At 32.9% G+C, this 23,137-nt stretch overlaps 1 pseudogene; it reads right to left on the bottom strand.

Annotated features, from left to right (window-relative positions):
* Nucleotides 1–6,432: 6,432 nt before the first annotated feature.
* Nucleotides 6,433–7,391, bottom strand: LOC145155272 (NDR1/HIN1-like protein 3 pseudogene; annotated as a pseudogene).
* Nucleotides 7,392–23,137: the final 15,746 nt, after the last annotated feature.

Genomic DNA, 23,137 nt, shown 5'->3' with positions numbered 1-23,137 from the left:
CTAAATAAGTGCTCGGACATTACTTTTTGCCTCATCAATACATATGGTTTTAAATTGTATTTTTATACTCAATTTATTTATTTTAGCCAATATATGGTACCATATAACTATACTAATGATAAAGTCAAACCGGTCAAGTTCATCATCTGCTAGATAAGTAGCTTCACTTTTAAAGCTTATATATGTCTCTTCATACGAAACTTTTATAATTTCTAGAGACTGAGTCACATTCGTTTTCACACATTGATGTGTTATTTATACATTAGTTTTAAATTTACAAATCATATTTTATCTACTCACTAACAATGTCACTTGGATAATTAGGCTTCTTAGGTTTTGATTTGTTTGATTTGTTTTTTTTTTAATTTCTGGTGAGTTTTATAATAATTTAATTTTTTTTTATATAATTGTTAGGAAAGTCTGGATGGTTATGAATACATATGTGGGTTACCTATAAGGACCCCTGATTGCATGACCCCACCATTAAACTAGATGGTTGTGAACTCCTTAATGGGGATTTTTTTTCTAAGCTCGTTACTATTGATTTTTTTTTACTAAACATTTATTATGAGTATACAACTTATTTTGGTTTTTATATTGATCGTTCAATATATTGAATGGTCAATATATTTTTATGTTTTGTAACGTAACCATTTCATATTTAGTTATATTTCATTTTATTCACTTAAATATATTTTAGTTTAAATATTTTTTATTTATTTATTAATTAATTATTTTTATAAAATATTTAGTGACATTTCATTCATGAAGTATAAAATTATAATGATTATATAATTTTTTTCAATCTTTTTTATGACTATTAATTTTTTCGTATTAATTTTTTCGAAAGATATGTTGTAGTATATTTTTTTGAAACAATGTATTGTAATATTTTTAGTAAATTAAAATATGATGTGTGTTTAAAAAAAGAATAATTAAATAATGGTGTTTTATAGATTATTTTAGACAGATATGAAAAAATTAGTTAATTTTTTTTTAATAAAAAAACTATTAAAAAAGGTTAACCATTGGATGAGTTATTTATTTAGAGGTTAAAATTATCATAGTTATGATGTGACAATAGTTTTAAGACTTAGTATAACTTAATTATTAGAGATGCTCTCAGTTCTCATAATCTTAATTTGTGTATGGCTCATTCCTCTTCACTATGATTTCCACGTGTAATAATGTATAATATATCGTTTTAAAGCTCTTTTCAAGAAGAATGAAAACTAGTTGAATATGAATAAAACAGATATTAAATATCTCGATTTAAATGTGTCAAGAGCTTGTATATGTCTTTTGTTTTAAAAAAAATCATATTTTTAAGAAAAAATTTATAAATTTAACCAAATTTGCTATTTTTTTGCAAAAAATAGCCAAAAAAAACAAAACTACACATAATAGCCATAAATTTCACAGACAGATTAAGACAGGCTATGAAATCAGTATTCCATCCGCGAACGTACAAACAATTTATGCATGTTTATGCTTCGAAAACTTGTACGTTCGCAGATGGAAAAATCCATCTATAAAATCAGTAATCAAACTATGAAATCACCACTTTTTAGGTATAAATACTTTTTTTTAATCACTCATTTTTCAATTTTTTTTGTTGGAAAGATTATAAACCACCGCCACAAATCGTTGGAGACGACCAAAACATAACCAAGAAAAAACCCTCTTTGCGCTATAACGACCGATAACCATAAATGAGATTTGATGTTTTCTTATTTTATTTATTTTACATCAAAATTATGTAAAAAATTTCATAAGACAAATTTAGTTCTTCTAAGTTATAGGTTTATGCAATTCTGTTTGATTTCATTGACTATTATAATGATTATTAGTTATAATATCATACATTCATACCATCTATTAAATGGATATTAATTAATTAATTAATCGTAAACATAATCTTTAATTCCTTAGGTTTTGAATCTATTTAATAAAAGAGAAATTTTTCATAGAAATTTCCCAACCAAAAATATTGAAAATGAGTGATTTAAAAATAAAGGTATGAGTAAATTACACGAATGGTCCCTATGGTTTGGGGGAATTTGTACGTTTGATACTTAACTTATTTTTTTTAATTCGGAAGGTCCCTACTGTTTGTTTTTGTTGCGTGTTTGGTCATTGTCTTACCTAAAAAGACTATTTTCCCTTGATTTTTTAATTATTTAAATAAACATACACCAACCCTACCTCCACCTCATCTTACATTACCTTATCTAGCCCACCTTATTTAAATAAAATAAAAAATTAAGGGCAAACAGTAGGGACCTTCCAAGTTAAAAAAATAAATTAGAGACCAAACGCGCAAATTACCAAAACCATAGGAACCATTCGTGTAATTTACTCTAAAGGTATTTATACCTAAAAGGCGGTGATTTCATAGTTGGATTGTTGATTTCATAGATAGATTTTTCCATCTGCAAACGTAGAAGTCTCTGAAGCATAAACGTGCATAAACTGTTTGTACGTTCACAGATGGAATACTGGTTTCATTGCTGATCCTAATCCATATGTGCAATTGATGGCTATTGTGTGTAATTTTGGTTTTTTTTTGCTATTAGTTGCAAAATAGTTAGCAAATTTGGCTAAATTTGTAAATTTCTCTATTTTTAAGAGGTATTCTTTTGGCCATTGTTTTTGGATCCATATTACTTTTAACTTTGCTGCTGGTTTGCTCACACCAGGGCGGTAAATATTTGCTATACTAAATCCGAAAAACTGGTATTAGAGATTTGGATTCTTCATTAGTGATCAAGTTGTTAGATGCAGGAAGATATCAACCACCACACGTAAGGATTTTGTTCAATTTGGATATGTTAGTTACTCTTGTATTACATAAAATTCAATACTATCAGTTAAGAAGTGGACAAAGATTTAAGTAAGTGGTAGTGGAATATGAATGATACACTTTTAAGTTGTTGTGTTCAAAGCCTATCTATGACTTAGACAAGGTTTTGCCAATTATCTCATATGATCATGCTATGGGTTGTAGAATATCAATAATGCAACGACCAATAGAGGTATTTATAACAAACTTGAAGAAGTATGCCTTAACAAATCTTTGATTAACCAATTCATCATCTTGAAGTCCTTCTTCACATACAATATGAGAGATTGTGAGATTAATGACTAATTATAGAGTGTTTTTCATCGAAACAAATTGCTTTGATTTAGTAGATATATTGTAATCGCGTTGGGTGAGCTATTTGTGGGTTTCAAACCATAAAAATACATTGTCTATTTCAAATTTGAAAATTATGTCAGCCACATATAGCTAAACTATAATGACACAAGTCAGATAATCACATTTTGTAATCGGCATTCAATTTTATTTAACTTATAAGTTCTTGACTTCTGTGTATATTCTTTTGTATAAAATGCTAAAGTGGAATTTTCGAATGATTAATTACCCTAAAACAATATTTATCTTGTAAACAAATGCCGTGATTTTGAATCGTTATTATATACTTGTTCGATGACTTACTAAAGATACTTAATAAACAAGGTAATCAAATAATAGTTTATGAGAGTATTTTATGCGTGCATTATAACCCTTTTCATTCAATTTAAAGTGAAAAAAGTTGTCCTTTTATTTAAAGTAAAGATAAAGTTAAAATGCCACTCCACCTTAAAATTGATTACCACTAAAACCTATGCAAGGAGTGTGTCATACTTTCAATAACATATATATAGAAAGAAAAATTGATTTATGATTGAGAAAATTCGAATAAAGGAGGAAATACTCATTGATGAAAGATGAATACTTAATCATTTATTATTAGATGATAACCTGTGTATTATACAGTTGGTTGACATTAATAAAAGGATAGAGACTATAAGAATAACAATCATTCAGCATGCAAACAAATATTTTTTTACATAATTTGTAGAGTGTACGTATCTAATAATTTAAAGCATCTAACTTAATTAGGTTTTCGATAGTTGTTTATTTATAATATTTTGAAAACTGAATGTTAATTTTATGAGATTATATCCTAATTTCTTGAGTCATATTTATTACTAATTATTGGGGGCAAATTTAAAATTGAAAAACAATAAAGTGACACATGATATTAATTAGAATGTGCATTAGAGTGACAAATGACAAAAGAAGACTAAATCTATTATTTTATTAGTATAGAGAAATTTAAATAGTTGTATATTTTAAATAATGTAAATTTTGATAATGTGGAAGTTTTATAGATTTGTCATAGTAATTGTACTTAAAGATGTGATATAATAAAAGTTATTATACTGTTTTCTTTTTATATTTTGACACTGGTTTTTGTTGCAGTTATTCTTTTTTTTTAAAAAAAAACCAATGTTAACCATTTAACCATATCGATTGTCGATTAACATGACATGCTGACATGACATTCATTTGATAATATAACGCTGAAGTGACATAATGTGACACTAAATGTTAAAATTGATAAAAAAAATCCTAAAATGTAATGATTAATGACAGTTATCTAAAATATAATGATTTTAGTGCAATTTAGTCCTATCATAAAGATTATGAAATTATATTATTATGTCTAACTAATACCTTATTAGTCTAAGAGAAGAGAGTTGTTGTCTCTCAGTTTCATGGTTTTTCACGGATGATAAACATGGCTAGTTGTTTGGATGAATGTGTACACTAATAAGGTATTACTTATATGTAGTATTAGAATTTCATAGTTTTTATAATAAAACCAAAATGTAGTGTTAGTAATCTAATATGTAGTCGATTTTAATTTATACAATTTGATCTTATCATAACACAACAACCTTGCGTTCTCATTAAAATAGGGTAGGTTAAGATAAATGTCGATAGTTGTGCCTCCAAATGAGATAAAATGACTACATCACTTGAATGACATTTGCACATGTGGGAGGTTATCTAAGTGATGAGATCTCTATATCCATTTTTGAGGCGTGAATGTCTTCTATCTCTACCTCATTTCAATGAGATTCTCATATTTTATTGTTGTTGTTATGATAAATAAAATTACATAAAAACATTTATATTTTCGATAATTATCATAGAAATTACTACATTTATGATAATTATCACAAAAGTCATTATATATATATATATATATATATATATATATATATATATATATATATATATATATATATATATATATATATACACTTCAGTTTTGACATACATTATCAAATTAGATTATCAAAGAATGTCACGTTAGCTGATAAAAAATAACGTTTGGTAAAACTAGCTGAAAAGCTAGCTGAAATATATAAAATTACATAAAAGGACATGTAGGAGTATGTGTTTCTATAATTAATTAAGGGGTGTATTTGAAAAATTTTAAAAAAGCTCCTAAAAAGCTAGTCTAAGTAGCTTTTCAAAAAGCTAGTTTAAAAGCTACTTTTTGGTTTACCAAACACGACAACATAAAAAAGCTCGAAAAATAAGTTAGCTTATCAGCTAGCTGTGGCGCGCCAAACACAACCAAATATCCTCCCACCTATGTTTCTACCAATCCTCCTATCCATTTAAATGATGATATGTGTCTTTTTACTATACTAAAATATCATTAAATGTTACATTTGTCGTCATTTAATGAGGTAGAAATATTTATAGAGAAAAAAGTAGGAAGATATTTAATTTCTGAAAAAGAAAATATCAATATCTAAAAAAACTTATAACACGTTGACTTTTATGCTGTTTATCTAATTTATTAATAACAAAAAATTTCTTTGAGTAAATCATTTTATTCTTTCAAACAATGACAGTTCATTTTTCACTCTATTCTTCATAATTTCATTCCAATGTACCTACTAACTTTATATTTTTTAAAATAAGATTTTAATATTTATATAAGGCATTAAATAACATGAGATTTTAATATTTATTTAATGCATTAATTAAATTTTTGAACCATATGTTTGATATGATATCTATATAAAGTTATAATATCTATTATAAAGTTATAATAGATATTATATAATTGCCGTTAAAAAAAAAAGATATTATATAATTAACGATAAATTATTATATTTTATAGTATTCAAATGAAGTTGTTTGATATAGAGACTATATCTGATTAAAAAACGGCCCTATGTTTACAATATATAATAATTTTATTTTAATAAAGATGATTATTTCACAATAGATAATCACTCAGAAATTCTTATCCAATCTTTTAATATTTATCACGGAAAAGCAAAAGAAGGCATTTAGATTTTAGATAGGCCACTGAAGCTCATATGATTCTGTGGTGGGTCCCAGCTTTTGTTATCCAACCGTTTGCACGCAACTAAACGACTAAAATTCAAGTTTCAGATACATGGTTTTTCTTTACTTTATTTACAATCAAACTGAAAAGTAAATTAAAATTCTCATGAACAATCAAAAATCATATCCAGAATCCAAAAAAAAGAAACAAGAATTTAAACTCATAAACATAATTAATCAGTGTATATATATATCTCCCAAAATTTCTTGAAAACCTTGCATGAATGTGAAAATCAGACTAAGAATTTAAAAGATAACAGATTAAAGGTTCATCATCTTCTTCACTACCAATCGAAATCACACTTGGTTCTCTCAAAATTCGTAGATAAAACCTTACCTTTAGAACTCAATGGAACCTTCAAATCGCATTCGAATTTGGGTGTGAATTTCGGGGTTTTCGCAAACCAAACTTTAAATCTGATCTTCAATCTCAGCTTCAAATCGATATAGTAAACATCATCAACCTTCTCCGAATCGTATTTCGATTTATCACCACTACCGAGAACCACCAGTTGTTCCCCTTTAAACGCCACACTGACATTATTCTCCTTCTTATGCCCTAAATAAAACCCTTGAACCTCCGCCGACGAAAATCTCTGGCCATGGTAAATCGCGTTGGCCTCGATGTTATCGTAGTAGATCCCTAAACGGCGGTTAGGGTTTCTGAACGTCATATTGACGGCGAGGTTGTAGTAGAGCGTGTTGTTCGTCGGGGATAGCGTGAATCGGGTGAGGGTGGCGTCGGCGACGTGGAATTTAGGCACGTTGGGGCGGAAAATAAACCAGAAGATTACCCCAACGACGGCGAGGAAGATTCCGACGGTGATTAGAATCTGACAGATGAGATTGAAGATGCAACTACAGATACAGCTGCAACAGCAGGTTAAAGGGTTGCAACTAGGTCCGCCGCCTCCGCCGCGGCCAGGGCGGTAGTAGGATTTGGTTTTTGGTTGGATGGGAGGGCCATAGAAGGCGCCGTTGAGGTGGGGTTGTTCCGGCGTCGGTGGCATTATCGGAATCGGAGAAGTTTTGCAGAGAGAATTTGATGGGATGTGGAGATTGGAGTTTAGGGTAGTGGGGGGTTTTGATGGGACTGGGGAGAGGTGAGCGGTTTATGTAAAAACACTACCGAGAATAACGTAACGGGTGACTATTGATGCTTCTTTGTAACTTTCGCTCATCTATGCATTTACACTTGTACATTATGCATTGTCTCTTTGTACATTTAGGGCATACATATACATTATGCTTGTATTGTTGTACATTGTGACTCTTAGTTTTGATTTATTAATAATGTTATATCGTTTAAAATATATTGTTTGAAATCTTTAGTTCCGAGGTTTATGTAGCAACATCGTTATCATATAATACTAAATAAATTTTAGGTTTTTTTAGTCAAAAGATATGGTTTATAATAAGGATTTTAAAATGGTTGTCCAACTTAGCGATCCGTTTTATACTATTATAATAGGGAAAACCTCATAATAACCCCATGTATTATACTCTAATGCTTAAAAAAACCCTATATAATTTTTTTATCTGAATTAACCATGATGCTTTTTAAATTTGATTGTTTTCATGCTTTGTGACCGGTTAGCCCAAAGCTACTGATAACCTTGGAGTCACTCTATACTATGGTGGTGGATGATGTAGCTATAACAGGTAAGTGTTTATGGTGGGTGTTTGGAGGTCCGATGAAGGTTATGGTGATAGTGATATAAGTGTTGACTGGTTGTTTACAATTAAACAAAAGGTGTTGATATAAGGTGGGTAAAATGGAGGTATAAGGGCATCTTCGACTCACCCCCAAACTCCATTTCTTCCCCTATTTTTTCCCCCATTCATCTCCCATTCTTCTCCAACCCTACCCCATTTTCACCTCCATTTTTGGAGATATGAATAATAATCCCCCATATATAAGGGAATACTATTCATATCTTCAAAAATGGAGGTGAAGTTTGGTTGCCAATTTTAGTCTCTCTCATTTTTATTTTATACATTTCTAGTTTATTTTATCTACTAATTATAATTTAAATGCAATATTTAATATTTATAATATCATGTTATATACTAATTTATATTAATTAATCATAAATATAGAGTTCAATTAGTATAGGGGTTATTTGACAATATATATAAGTTATAAAAATAGAATATTCTAGGAATATACTTTTTGGGGTAAAAAATGGGGTAAAAAATGGAGTAGGGTAACCACTATTTCCTCCATTTTCTACTCCATTTATGGGGGAAAAAATGGAGATGGGTTGGAGATGGTCTAAGGGAATCTCCAACTCACCCCCAAACTCCATTTAACCCTACCCCATTTCCACATCTATTTTTGGAGATATGAATAGTATTCACCATCTTAGACCCCCAAAAATGGAGATGGGTTGAAGATACTGGGTGTTACATTTTCTTCATACAGGAGGTTTTAAGGTGGTTTGATGGAAGTGGTTTACGTGTTCTTGGTGATAACAGGTTAAGTCGTGTTCTGGGTGATAACAGGTGAAGTCTACGTGGGTTTGAAGTAATATAAGGTGTAAGGTGGTGGTGATGAGGTTTTATGAAGAAGATGGTGAATAGTACTGGTTGTTCAATTTTTTTGTTCCAAAAACCATCATTATCAAGACCTTAAGCCATCTGCTGCTTCGTTTTCAATTTCCAGCATCCACCATCGAGATTGAAAAAAGAAGAATCAAGAAGTAAGAAGGACACTGTTCATCATCCCAACGAGAACCTGCAACCGAACAAAAAAATCGAGATTTTTTTTTTATTTCCTTCAAGGTTTTGTATCTACTTCCCTCGCTAAAAATGTGTGTTTATCGACAGCCTCAAAGAAAAAACACAGTTTGAATTTTTCTTGTTCTCCTTTTCTTGATTCTCGATGAAGGTGGTGGTGGTTTGTTTTAGATGGCAGAAGGTGGTAGAGATGGTGGCTTCGATGGCAGCAATATGTGGGTTTGATGGTGGTGAACCGGTGGTGAGGTGGGTACGGTTTTAATGGTGATGTCAAGCTCGATCGGTAAAGATGGAACAGGTCTCGGGCTCAGCTGTAAAGACGAAGCAGCAGGTGAAGATCTTGGGTTGGATTGAAACGAAGAAGGCAGCAGAGGTAAGTTTACTTGTTTATTTTCTTTCTTTTGTTCTAGTTAGTTGCAGGTCTAGACGAAGATGACGATGAACAGTTACATATCTACGTATTAAATTAATCAAAATGGAATAATGGGAGTATGATAGTTAGCATGTATCACAAGTTACCGGATAAACTAGAAACATCACACGGTTTGCAAAAATAATAAGGGTTAAATCGTACACAAAAGTAAGAGAAGAGTTTTTTAAGCATTGCGATATAATACATATGGTTTTTCTAGGATTTTCCCATTATAATATTTGTTTAAAAATATGTAGTTAACAGAATTATTAAGTAACAATATCTATACATTTAAATCTATATTTATATCGATGAAAAATAGCTGACAAAAATTATTTTGTACATATTACTTTTTTAATATTTTCAAATTTTACACAATATAATATATTATAAAAATAAGAATTTCATATAAGATAATGACTTGAAAGAGTAACAAACTTTCAACTTTGTTCACATTTTTTCGTGTTTGATTTATAATTAAATTATTTGAAGTTGTTCATATTTTATTCTTATTATCGTTGGGTTTTATGCAAAAAAAAAAAATCTCATTATTTTGGGAAATTTTTTGATAGTCCTAAAAGTTTTTTTTTAACAGAAAAGTCTCGATTATTTGACATTTTGTCCAAATTAACGATTTTTTTTTATTTGAAAAGGAAATGACAGGTTATATGAATTTCCCAAAATAATGAGACTTTTCTGTTCACTAAAAAACGTTTAGGACTTAATCAAATTTTTTTTTCAAAATAATAGAACTTTTCTGCATAAAACCCTATTACCGTCTAAAGGTAAAATATGAGCAATTTCAGAGAAATAATAAATAAATCAAACATGAAAAAAGGTTCAATGACTAATTGCGGACACAATTGAAAGTTCATTACCAAATATCATAGGTCTCTATTTATTTTAAACCATTTTAATCATGTTTTGTTAAGTGAGTATTCAAATTTGTTGCAAATTTGGCTATTACGAAATTATATTTACTACATATAATTTATTTATCATAATTTTTAAACATCACAATAATCATTTTGATTGGTGCTCTTTATATGTAGTATTATCATGTTAAGTACTCTAATATTTCATACATCATAGATATTAGGGGTGTGCATCAAACCGTATAAACTGCCCACACCGCACCACATAAGGGTGGTTTAGAACTAGTATGGTGCGGTTTGCGGTTTGGAATTTTATTAAACTGCACTTCGCGGTGTGGTTTGCGGTTTCTAATTGTAAAACAACGGTTCAAACTGCACCGCACAAATATATATATATATATATATATATATATATATATATATATATATATATATATATATATATATATATATATATATATATATATATATATATATATATATATATATATATATAGGGAAGGTTCAAACAAGAACAAATATAAAATTGAGAACGCGAAAACAATTATGAGCCACTCATTTTTTTTTAATATAAAGGCTGAAAATAAATGGTTTAATTAACTCGGTGTGGGCAAATATGTAATTATGGCCATATATTAATTAAATATAACAAAATATTTCATTTATTTATTCATAAATTAAACTTTTTGTTGTTTGATTCATCAAAATCAACGATTCGTCATCCAAACAACATTCTTCATTAAAAAAATCAGCGTTCTTAATAAAAAACCATCACTTCTTCATCCAAAATCATTGATTCTTCATATAAAAATACAAATCATCGTTCAACCTAGTCCAAGTTCGCCGATCTAAAGCAAAATCCTTATCGTTTCAGTTTATCAATCTCATCGTCATTTAATGCTCATGAATCGTTGAAACTTCATCAGTTGGACATTCATCGACATCCTACAACATTCAACGATCAAACATTCGTCAACATAACTAAAATTTTCTGTGAATATTTACAACATCATCTTTTAGGTAATCTATTGTGCATACCTCTTTTTTTTTTTTTACAAAATTTTCAAGATTTTCAATTATTTTTCTTCTAATTCTAAGTTAATTGTTTGTATTTTGTATTTCGATTGAAGATTTTATCACAATTACAAAAGTTAACTTGTGTGCACACCAACTGTTTAATGAAAAGCTTTAAAGAACTCTGTTTGTATTTTTACATGTTATTTACAAATGAATAATGCATAGGATTAGAAGTTGCATAATGTAGATGTTGATTTGCCTTTTGTGTTGTATTTCTAGTGAATGTGTAACGCCCGTGTTTCTAGGCTAGGCATTAATATTGACATAATGGTCTAGGTTAACCTTTGTAACTCATTTAGAAGAAATGAAAAGGAATTATGTGAATATTATGTGAATTATGTGTTTTATGCTTAATTATTAGGGTTTAATTAATTAAGAATAAAAATGAGCGTCAAAATTAAATATTAGATAAAGCCGATATCTATTAAGAAACCTGTCGAAGTTTCGCGACAAAACCGGCACGGGGCCGAATGTCGTAAAAAGTGAGTTTTTGATAAACTGCTTTTTAGCCTTAGTGATCTAAATGAAACTCGTAGTGTTCGTTAAACCGAGAGTAGGTATAAAAAGAACGCCGAAATCTGACTTCGTATGAGGAAGTTATGATTTTTCGAAGTTTCAGCTTAGCAGTAGACAGCTAAAAACTCGAATTTTAGATCGAGTGATTTTTAGCCGACACGACCTAAACGAGAATCGAAGGTCTCGTCATTAGTAGCACAATGGTAAAAAGTCTGACGAAAACGGACGTCGGATGAAGAAGTTATGAATTTTTAACAGATTTCCTGTCCCGGTCTGTTAAAAATAATAATTTAAAAATTAAAATCAAAATTAGCAGACAAAGTCTAAACGGAAGTTGTAGAGCGTAATTTTACCTACGCGTGCATATAAAGAACGTCAAAAACGGAGCTCATATGCGAAAGTTATGGATTTTAGAAGTTTTTGCACAAAAATCGAGAAAATTCGCTTAGTCACGTTTTTGCCACGTCACCTTCGCTTAGAGCATGCCACGTGTCCGAAATTTGGATGAGTCATCCGAAGGGGTCCACTAGGAATCCGACGCGTGTCCGGAATGTGGCTGAGTCATCCGACGCGTGCCCCCTATTCCTTGTGTCCGAACCCTCGCAGAAGCCACGAGCTTCCCTACTCGGATCCGGACTTCGGTCCAATCAGGAACTGCCAGCGAAGCCTTCACATGCGCAGCCACGTGCGAGCCTATGTCCTGCGAGCTTCGGATCTTCACCACCTGGAGGCTTCTCAGCCGTCCGATCAGAAGCTTCCCCATATAAATAGAGGGTTGCGAGACTTCACGGGTAACATTGGGATTTTGCCCTTTTTCACCCCTAAACTCATATTTTGGCTATTTTCACATCCCCCGATGCCCCGAGATCATTTCCAACGCCCGGAACACGTCCCGGAGTGCCCGAGAAGCCCAGGAAATTTATTTTTTTGGTTTCGAAGCCCGACCCTCGCAAAGCTCGGTTTCTCAATAAAACTCTCGGTTTTATTAGAAACGATCGTTTTAGGAATCGAATTGCTGTCCGATTTTCATTAAATCAGGTGAGTGTGTAGTTACTTTCACCTTACACATAAATATGAAGTATTTTCTTTAAAATACGTGCTATGTGTAATTATATTGATTGTTTAATTAAGGTGACTGTTGAATAAATGTTTTATAAAAGTTTTAAACTGTATATATATTTTTATCTACAAATATGTTGGGTAAAACATGGGTAGATGAATTAGATGATGTGTGATGAAATAAAAGTAATGAGAGGTATCGATGTTTAAGATGATCTAGTCATCTAGCAGAGTATAGAAAACGACCACAGACTATTTTAGATAGTCCAGTGGAACGTTAGTAGACTTGTAATCGGTACGTATGTTTGAACTATATGTTCATAAAGTGTTCTTGAACTATATGTTCATTAGGTGTTTTTGAACTATGTGTCCATCCATTAGTTCTTCCTTTTGACACTATTACGTGTCGGGGTACGGGAGCGTACGGGAGTACTTTATCAGTATTTTCCCTATACTTTTATTTGGAAGAACTTTGGAGTCTTCGTTCTTTTATGAAGTGATCGGACTAGCTTCATGAGTTAGTGATATAGATCATGAGTTAAATAGTGGGTGTGTGATGAAAGGTGAGTTGGATAGATGAGATGATCAATGATATAGATCATGAGTTGAGAGTGAGTGGTGAAATATGAGAAAAACTTTTACCCAAATGTTGGCGTGAGTGGTGCAATATGAGAAAAGCCCTTACCCAACGTTGACCCCCGTCATTCAGCAGAGTAGGGATGACAACCATGGACTGTTCTAGACGGTCTGCGGAACACTAGCAGGCTCGCAACCTGTAGGTGTTAATGGACTTGAGTGTTCATTCGCTGTACTCTAAGACCCCCGTCATTCAGCAGAGTATGGATGACAACCATGGACTGTTTTGACGGTATGTGGAACACTATCAGGCTCGTAACCTGTAGGTGTTAATGGACTTAAGTGTTCATTCGCTGTACTCTATTCCCCTCATGAGTGCCTTCAGGGCATGTAAGGCTGGGGAAACCCCTTAAGTATGTTCATCAGTTGTATGGAAAACCCATTGACATGTATTGCAGGGGGGGGGAACTCCCGTGGGAAATACCGTCGATGAATAAGAGCTATGGACTAGCACATGGCGACGATGTGACTTCGTGCCTATTTGACATAAATTGCTGAAGGAAAGCAATGTTGTCACCTTGTTGGTTGTTTTATGTTAGGATGTTTTGTTTGACATAACTTGCTGAGGGAAAGCAATGTTGTCACCCCGATGTTTGTTTTATTTGACATAACTTGCTGAGGAACCCCCAAAGCAATGTTGTCACCCCTAGTGATAATCCTTAGGCTAGGTCCCTTATGATAGTTGTTTTAGGGACGTAAAGTGAGGATAATGGGAATGGGTAGTTAGGGTTATTTTGGTTGATGGAATTAATAAATTTATTGTTGATTGAGAACTTAATAAGTTTATTATTTATTGTGGGTTGAAAACCCTATATGCTCACCAGGCTCCCAAGTCTGACCCACTTAGTTTAATTATATCACAGGTATCGATACGAAGTTGCTTTACACTGAGAGATTAAAAGAGAAGTAGATCACTAGTGTAAATGAATATAAGTTTTGTTTATGCTTATGTTTTTGTATTGACAATGACATCCCAATGGTTTAAGTGAATAAAATACATTTCTTCGGAAATGATTTGATAACATATTTATTATATTTTTCTGGGAACAAATTCCACAACACTTTTAATCAAATGATTACTCTGAAATTATTTCAAAAACATAAATTAAACCGGTCTTTTCTGGCCGTGAATTTGGGGATGTCACAGTTGGTATCAGAGCATTAGTTTAAGCGAACTAGGAATTTGTAGGATTTCTAGACTTAAACTTAGAATGCTAAGTGATGATTGTGAGATGAGTGTCTGCTATATTTTAGACACGAGCACAAGTTTATTTTAGGAAAGATGCCTAAAAGGTTTTATGTGTTAAATATTTTATGTTAGAGCTATAAGGATGCCTTATATGCTATTATTTGTTCGGATCTATGGTCTGTTGCCGACCGGATCTGGAAACCTTATGTGTGTAGGATTCTAAGCGTATGACTACGAGATTAGAACTAACATGTAAACGTTAGTGATAAGGAGATTTATTCGTTTATCGTAAATAAAGCTTTCCTATCTTAAATTCTCGCCTGGTACACCGAACGTCTGCTTGGGTGTACAAAACGTTATGGTGAAGACTCGTAGAGAATTGAGTGGATGGAGGAAATGAAAAGCTTATGATAGTGAATGATAGCTATCAGAAGATATCGTAAGAGTGGTATCTTGTCTTAGAATATGTTTGATAAAATAATGAAACGTTTAGAGGAGTATGGTACGTCTGAAGTACACCTTCAATTGGCAGGATGATGGAACGATTGGTGTAATTCCTGAAGTTGTCCCATCATTTGGAATTTCCATCACCAACCAAGTTGAAGTAGAATTGATGACTGAAGATACGCATGGAAGAAGTCCTAGTAGAGTCTAGGAAAATTCTATGATTAGTTGGACACATTCGTATGTGTTAAATTGTTTTGTGATTTTAGAACTTGGGGACTGCGAGACAGTACTTGGGACGAGTATGAGTAGGTGTGAATAGTAGTAGAGATCTATACTACTGGAAGCACATGACTCACACTTGGATCAGGGAAAGTCACAAGGTTACCAAGGAACTCATAATTGATTCCGTCTTATTCTAGTCTGTCGTTACCATCGTTTCGGTAATGACTAAGAAGATGATTGTTATTCCGACCCTAGTGGTCATATTGAATTGAGTCCGACTACGATGAGTTTGTTATGTGGTTCAGAGAACCAAGTTCGATGTAGCAGTTGACTTAAGCCGAATTGAAGTAAAGGCTGATCAAAGCGATCAATAGAAGTATCGCGTTCGTTGTTAAAGAAGTTGGGTTAGGTTGTGTTCTGACCCAAAGGGATAAAGTGATAGCGTATGCATTGAGGCAATTGAACGAGCATGAAAAGAACTACCCCACTCATGATCTGGAGTTGGCAGTGGTAGTATTCGCCTTAAAGATAGGGAGGCACTATCTTTATGGTACTAAATGCAAACTTTTCACTGATTATAAGAGTCTTCGATATCTCTTTAATCAGAAGGAATTGAACATGAGGCAACGGCGTTGGCTAGAGTTACTCAAGGATTATGATTGTGAGATACTTTACCACCCTGGTAAAGCAAATGTTGTTGCTGATGCTCTCAGTCGGAAGTTAAATCTTGAAAAGAAAAGGCCAAGAGCGTTGAGAATTGAAGTTGTCTTGACAATTGTGGAAAGTATAAAGAAAGCTCAAGAGGAAGCTTTAGAGAAAAATGACCAAAAGGAAGAACGTTTGGGATAAAACGTTAGTGTTTGATACAAACGGTCAAGGACTGAAAGTATTCAAAGATAGGATTTGGGTACCTAAGATGGGAGGAGTAAGAGATCTTCTGATGGAAGAAGCTCACAAGACCATGTACTCGATTCATCCCGGCAGTATAAGAATGCATAGGGACCTAAAACCCTATTACTGATGGCCGACGATGAAGCTCGATGTTTTTAAGTATGTGGCCGAGTGTGTAACATGTGCTAGGGTTAAGGCACAACATCAGAAACCGTATGGGAGTTTAGAACTTTTGCCTGTACCCATGGGTAAATGGGAAGGTATCACTATGGATTTTGTGACTAAACTGCCCAGAACAAGGAACGGTCACGACATGATTTGGGTGGTCGTTGATCGCTTCACTAAGAGTGCGCATTTCATAGCAGCCAACGAGAAATGGTCTATGGATAAACTTGCGAATTCTTATGTGAAGGAAAGTGTGAGGCTTCACGGTGTTTCGTTAACGATTGTATCCGATCGTGACAGCCGTTTTACCTCAAGATTTTGGAGGAGTCTATAAGAGGAATTGGGTACCAAGTTGTGTTTGAATACAGCTTACCATCCACAAACCGATGGTCAGAGCGAACAAACAATTCAAACGTTGGAGGATGTACTGAGGGCATGCACCCTGGAATTTCCAAGGTAACTGGGGTAAACACTTACCTCTAGTAGAATTTTCCTATAGTAGTAGTTTCCACTCAAGCATCAAGATGGCACCTTATCACGCTTTGTATGGGGAAAAGTGTCGAATGCTGTCATGTTAACTGGAAGCTGAGGAAAAGCAGTTTATGGGACTTGAAATAGTCCATCAGACTGCTGAAAAGTTGAAAGTGATTAGGGAAAGGATGTTAGCTGCTCAAGAGAGCTATGCTGACAAGAAAAGACAACCGATATCATTTGAAGTTGGAGATTCGATTTTACTTAAAGTCTCGTCGTGGAAGGGACTTATAAGATTTGGTAGAAGGGGAAAGTTGAGTCCAAGGTTTATTGGACCATTTAAAGTTCTTCTGAGAATCGGGAATCAAGCTTACAAGCTAGAATTACCGGAAGAACTGGAGGGTATTCATAATACATTTTATGTGTGTTATTTGAGAAAATTTACGGGAGATGTGCCCGACATTATTCCCATTTCTAAATTAAGGTTGGATGAAAACAAGAGGTTGATTGAAGAACCTGAGGCAATCGTTGACCGTAAGACTAAGAAGTTGTGATGTAAAAATGGTCGATTTAGTGCTTGTGCGTTGGAAACATACGAATGGGCCAAATCTCACCTGGGAAAACGGAGAGTGACATGAGGATTCGCTACCCGTATTTGTTTGCTGATGTGTGATTCCGGGGACGGAATCATTATAAGGGGGAGAGAGTTGTAACGCCCGTGTTTCTAGGCTAGGCATTAATATTGACATAATGGTCTAGGTTAACCTTTGTAACTCATTTAGAAGAAATGAAAAGGAATTATGTGAATATTATGTGAATTATGTGTTTTATGCTTAATTATTAGGGTTTAATTAATTAAGAATAAAAATGAGCGTCAAAATTAAATATTAGATAAAGCCGATATCTATTAAGAAACTTGTAGTGGGCGAGACAAGGATTACGGATATATAAAGAATACCGAAATCCGAGTTATAACAAAGAAGTTATGACCTGTCGAAGTTTCGCGACAAAACCGGCACGGGGCCGAATGTCGTAAAAAGTGAGTTTTTGATAAACTAATTTTTAGCCTTAGTGATCTAAATGAAACTCGTAGTGTTCGTTAAACCGAGAGTAGGTATAAAAAGAACGCCAAAATCTGACTTCGTATGAGGAAGTTATGATTTTTCGAAGTTTCAGCTTAGCAGTAGACAGCTAAAAACTCGAATTTTAGATCGAGTGATTTTTAGCCGACACGACCTAAATGAGAATCGAAGGTCTCGTCATTATTAGCACAATGGTAAAAAGTCTGACGAAAACGGACGTCGGATGAAGAAGTTATGAATTTTTAACAGATTTCCTGTCCCGGTCTGTTAAAAATAATAATTTAAAAATTAAAGTCAAAATTAGCCGACGAAGTCTAAACGGAAGTTGTAGAGCGTAATTTTACCTACGCGTGCATATAAAGAACGTCAAAAACGGAGCTCGTATGCGAAAGTTATGGATTTTAGAAGTTTTTGCACAAAAATCGAGAAAATTCGCATAGTCACGTTTTTGCCACGTCACCTTCGCTTAGAGCATGCCACGTGTCCGAATTTTGGATGAGTCATCCGAGCTGCTGAGTCATCCGAAGGGGTCCACTAGGAATCCGACGCGTGTCCGGAATGTTGCTGAGTCATCCGACGCGTGCCCCCTATTCCTTGTGTCCGAACCCTCGCAGAAGCCACGAGCTTTCCTCCTCGGATCCGGACTTCGGTCCAATCAGGAACTGCCAGCGAAGCCTTCGCATGCGCAGCCACGTGCGAGCCTATGTCCTGCGAGCTTCGGATCTTCGCCACCTGGAGGCTTCTCAGCCGTCCGATCAGAAGCTTCCCCCTATAAATAGAGGGTTGCGAGACTTCTCGGGTAACTTTGGATTTTGCCCTTTTTCACCCCTAAACTCATATTTTGTCTATTTTCACATCCCCGATGCCCCGAGATCATTTCCAACACCCGGAACACGTCCCGAAGTGCCCGAGAAGCCTGATAAATTTATTTTTTCGGTTTCGAAGCCCGACCCTCGCAGAGCTCGGTTTCTCAATAAAACTCTCGGTTTTATTAGAAACGATCGTTTTAGAAAACAAATTGCTGCCCGATTTTCATTAAATCAGGTGAGTGTGTAGTTACTTTCACCTTACACATATATATGAAGTATTTTCCTTTAAAATACGTGCTATGTGTAATTATATTGATTGTTTAATTAAGGTGACTGTTGAATAGATGTTTTATATAAGTTTTAAACTGTATATATATTTTTATCTACAAATATGTTGGGTAAAACATGGGTAGATGAATTAGATGATGTGTGATGAAATAAAAGTAATGAGAGGTATCGATGTTTAAAATGATCTAGTCATCTAGCAGAGTATAGACAACGGCCACAGACTATTTTAGATAGTCCAGTGGAACGTTAGTAGACTTGTAATCGGTATGTATGTTTGAACTATATGTTCATAAAGTGTTCTTGAACTATATGTTCATTATGTGTTTTTGAACTATGTGTCCATCCATTAGTTCTTCCTTTTGACACTATTACGTGTCGGGGTACGGGAGCGTACAGGAGTACTTTATCAGTATTTTCCCTATACTTTTATTTGGAAGAGCTTTGGAGTCTTCGTTCTTTTATGAAGTGATCGGACTAGCTTCATGAGTTAGTGATATAGATCATGAGTTAAATAGTGGGTGTGTGATGAAAGGTAAGTTGGATAGATGAGACGATCAGTGATATAGATCATGAGTTGAGAGTGAGTGGTGAAATATGGGAAAAGCTTTTACCCAAATGTTGTCGTGAGTGGTGCAATATGAGAAAAGCCCTTACCCAACGTTGACCCCCGTCATTCAGCAGAGTAAGGATGACAACCATGGACTGTTCTAGACGGTTTGCGGAACACTAGCAGGCTCGCAACCTGTAGGTGTTAATGGACTTGAGTGTTCATTCGCTGTACTCTAAGACCCCCGTCATTTAGCAGAGTATGGATGACAACCACAGACTGTTTTGATGGTCTGTGGAACACTAGCAGGCTCGTAACCTGTAGGTGTTAATGGACTTAAGTGTTCATTCGCTGTACTCTATTCCCCTCATGAGTGCCTTTAGGGCATGTAAGGCTGGGGAAACCCCTTAAGTATGTTCATCAGCTGTCTGGAAAACCCATTGACATGTATTGCGGGGGGGGGGGGAACTCCCGTGGGAAATACCGTCGATGAATAAGAGCTATGGACTAGCACATGGCGACGATGTGACTTCGTGCCTATTTGACATAAATTGCTGAAGGAAAGCAATGTTGTCACCTTGTTGGTTGTTTTATGTTAGGATGTCTTGTTTGACATAACTTGCTGAGGGAAAGCAATGTTGTCACCCCGATGTTTGTTTTATTTGACATAACTTGCTGAGGAACCCCCAAAGCAATGTTGTCACCCCTAGTGATAATCCTTAGGCTAGGTCCCTTATGATAGTTGTTTTAGGGACGTAAAGTGAGGATAATGGGAATGGGTAGTTAAGGTTATTTTGGTTGATGGAATTAATAAATTTATTGTTGATTGAGAACTTAATAAGTTTATTATTTATTGTGGGTTGAAAACCCTATATGCTCACCAGGCTCCCAAGCCTGACCCACTCAGTTTAATTATATCACATGTATCGATACGAAGTTGCTTTACACTGAGAGATTAAAAGAGAAGTAGATCACTAGTGTAAATGAATGTAAGTTTTGTTTATGCTTATGTTTTTGTATTGACAATGACATCCCAATGGTTTAAGTGAATAAAATACATTTCTTCGGAAATGATTTGATAACATATTTATTATGTTTTTCTGGGAACAAATTATGCAACACTTTTAATCAAATGATTACTCTGAAATTATTTCAAAAGCATAAATTAAACTGGTCTTTTCTGGCTGTGAATTTGGGGATGTCACAAAATGTTTTACCATGTTTATATAAGTTAACTTCTGTATACACGAAGTGTTTGATGAAATGCTCCATAGGGCTTTGTTTGTATTTTTACATGTTATTCACATATGAATAACACATAAGATTAGAAGTTGTATGATGTTGATTATGATTTGCTTTTTTTTTTTGTATTTTTAGTGAACGTTTTATCATGTTAATATAAGTTAAATTATGTGCACTCCAACCATCTGATGAAATGCTCCATATAGCTTTGTTTGTATTTTTGTACATTATTCACATATGAATAACATCTAACCTTACATCACTGTTTTGTGTACTTAATTAACATATATTGATTCAAATGTGAAGGTATATTCACAAGTGAAAATAACATTGTATATTCTATTTATTTGATATATTTATGTGTCAAGGTTTCTTCATATGTGAATGTTATATCATATACACTGTTTTTTATGGTAGATTCAAATTTAAATATAATTTTTGTATGTTATATTACATATTAACATGTGAAAATAGCATGATATATTTATATGTGATTATAGGTTTTATATGTGATTCATATGTGAATGACATATACCATTTCATATTTGATTTGTATTCTTAATAAGAATATATTAATTCACATGTGAATGTATATTCATATGTGAATATTATATGGTATATATTATCTATTTGGTATATCAACATGTGAATATACCTTCACACACGAATCAATATATGCATATTATAAGCCCAAAGCAAATACGCAAGAAATTTTAATTCATATGTAAATAAATGATAGTATATTATTTTATTCACATGTGATTAGAAGTTACATCAATATGTGAATAGATTAATAAGAAATATATATTATTAACAAGTTTTATAAGTATTCACATGTTAAACTGGAGAAGAAGACACGTTGATGAAGACATAATAAATGATGTTGAACTATTAATGATTAGTTAGCAGAAAAGAAGACACATTAATGAAGACAATATATTTCTTATATTCATATGTAAATGTGTATAATTTAATATATTATGTATTGTTTTGTTAAATTCACAAGTGAATGATCATACATTTCATTAGCTATAACATTTAGTCTATCTTAGTACAATGTTGAATTTAAATAGTTGTTATGTGTAGAAAAAACTTTATACACAAAGCAATTAATTTTTTTGTATTATTTATTCATATGTGAATAAATGTTGCATTCACATGCGAATAATTTAACAAGAAAAAATATGTTAATATGTGAATATAAATTGTTGCATCCACAAGGAAAATAAGAAACTTATTTTTGTTACACTCTATTTTTATATTAATATAAAATTGTTCACAATCTAATACATCTATTTTTTTTTTGGGGGAAATTGAAAAACAAACAAACCCGGTTTTAAGGTTATAAACAGTACCAAACGACCGAAAAAAACCTTACATGTGTGTTAATATCATATAACTAACACATAAAATTGATTAGAATGATATTTTTAATCAAGTATCTAAAAATATTAAAAAAACGTTTTCAAAAAACAAAAAAAAATCCATTTAAGTATTGTAAATCACACCATTTCCATGTACCGTGCAAATTTCATCGAAATTCAAGACTAAACATCACTGCGGCATATATTATGATGATGTCACTAAGTTTTCATCCTCCTATTGCTGACATCATTTGTTTTAATCACATATGAATAAAATCATTGCTATAAAAAAATGAATTGAATTTGACAACATTTTACTACATATATTGGTTCATGAAAACCGTTCACACGTTAATCTAACATGATAAAAAATGATGAATATATTGAATTGTACAACATTCACATGTGAATATAACAACTATATTGTCTTCATCAACAATGTCTTCTTTTTTGGGCTAGCCAACCGTCAACCCTTGGGAAATGAACCAACCATTAATGAAATGTTATTCATTTTTTGAAGTATAACCATCCCCTGGTTAACATGTAAATAAACATAAAAATGTTATAATAAACATATATTGTTATTTCATAATAATAATGATTTATTCGCATGCGAATATTACATGTATATTCATATGTGAATGTTACTTGGTATATTCACATGTGAATGTTACATGGTGTTTTCACATGTAAATATTACATGGTATATTCATACGTGAATATAACTTTTATATAGTATTCAGATGTGAATATACCTCTATACGTAAATATATCATATAAACAAAACATGTAATGTAAGATTCACATGTGAATATATCAAATAAACTGAATGTACAATGTAATA

Source organism: Lactuca virosa, chromosome 1, assembly GCF_052849685.1.
Source record: "Lactuca virosa cultivar CGN04683 chromosome 1, Lactuca_virosa_CGN04683_v6, whole genome shotgun sequence".
Classification (NCBI taxonomy): Eukaryota; Viridiplantae; Streptophyta; class Magnoliopsida; order Asterales; family Asteraceae; genus Lactuca; species Lactuca virosa.
Note: the sequence above shows the minus strand (reverse complement) of the source record. Positions and strands in the feature narration are given on the sequence as shown.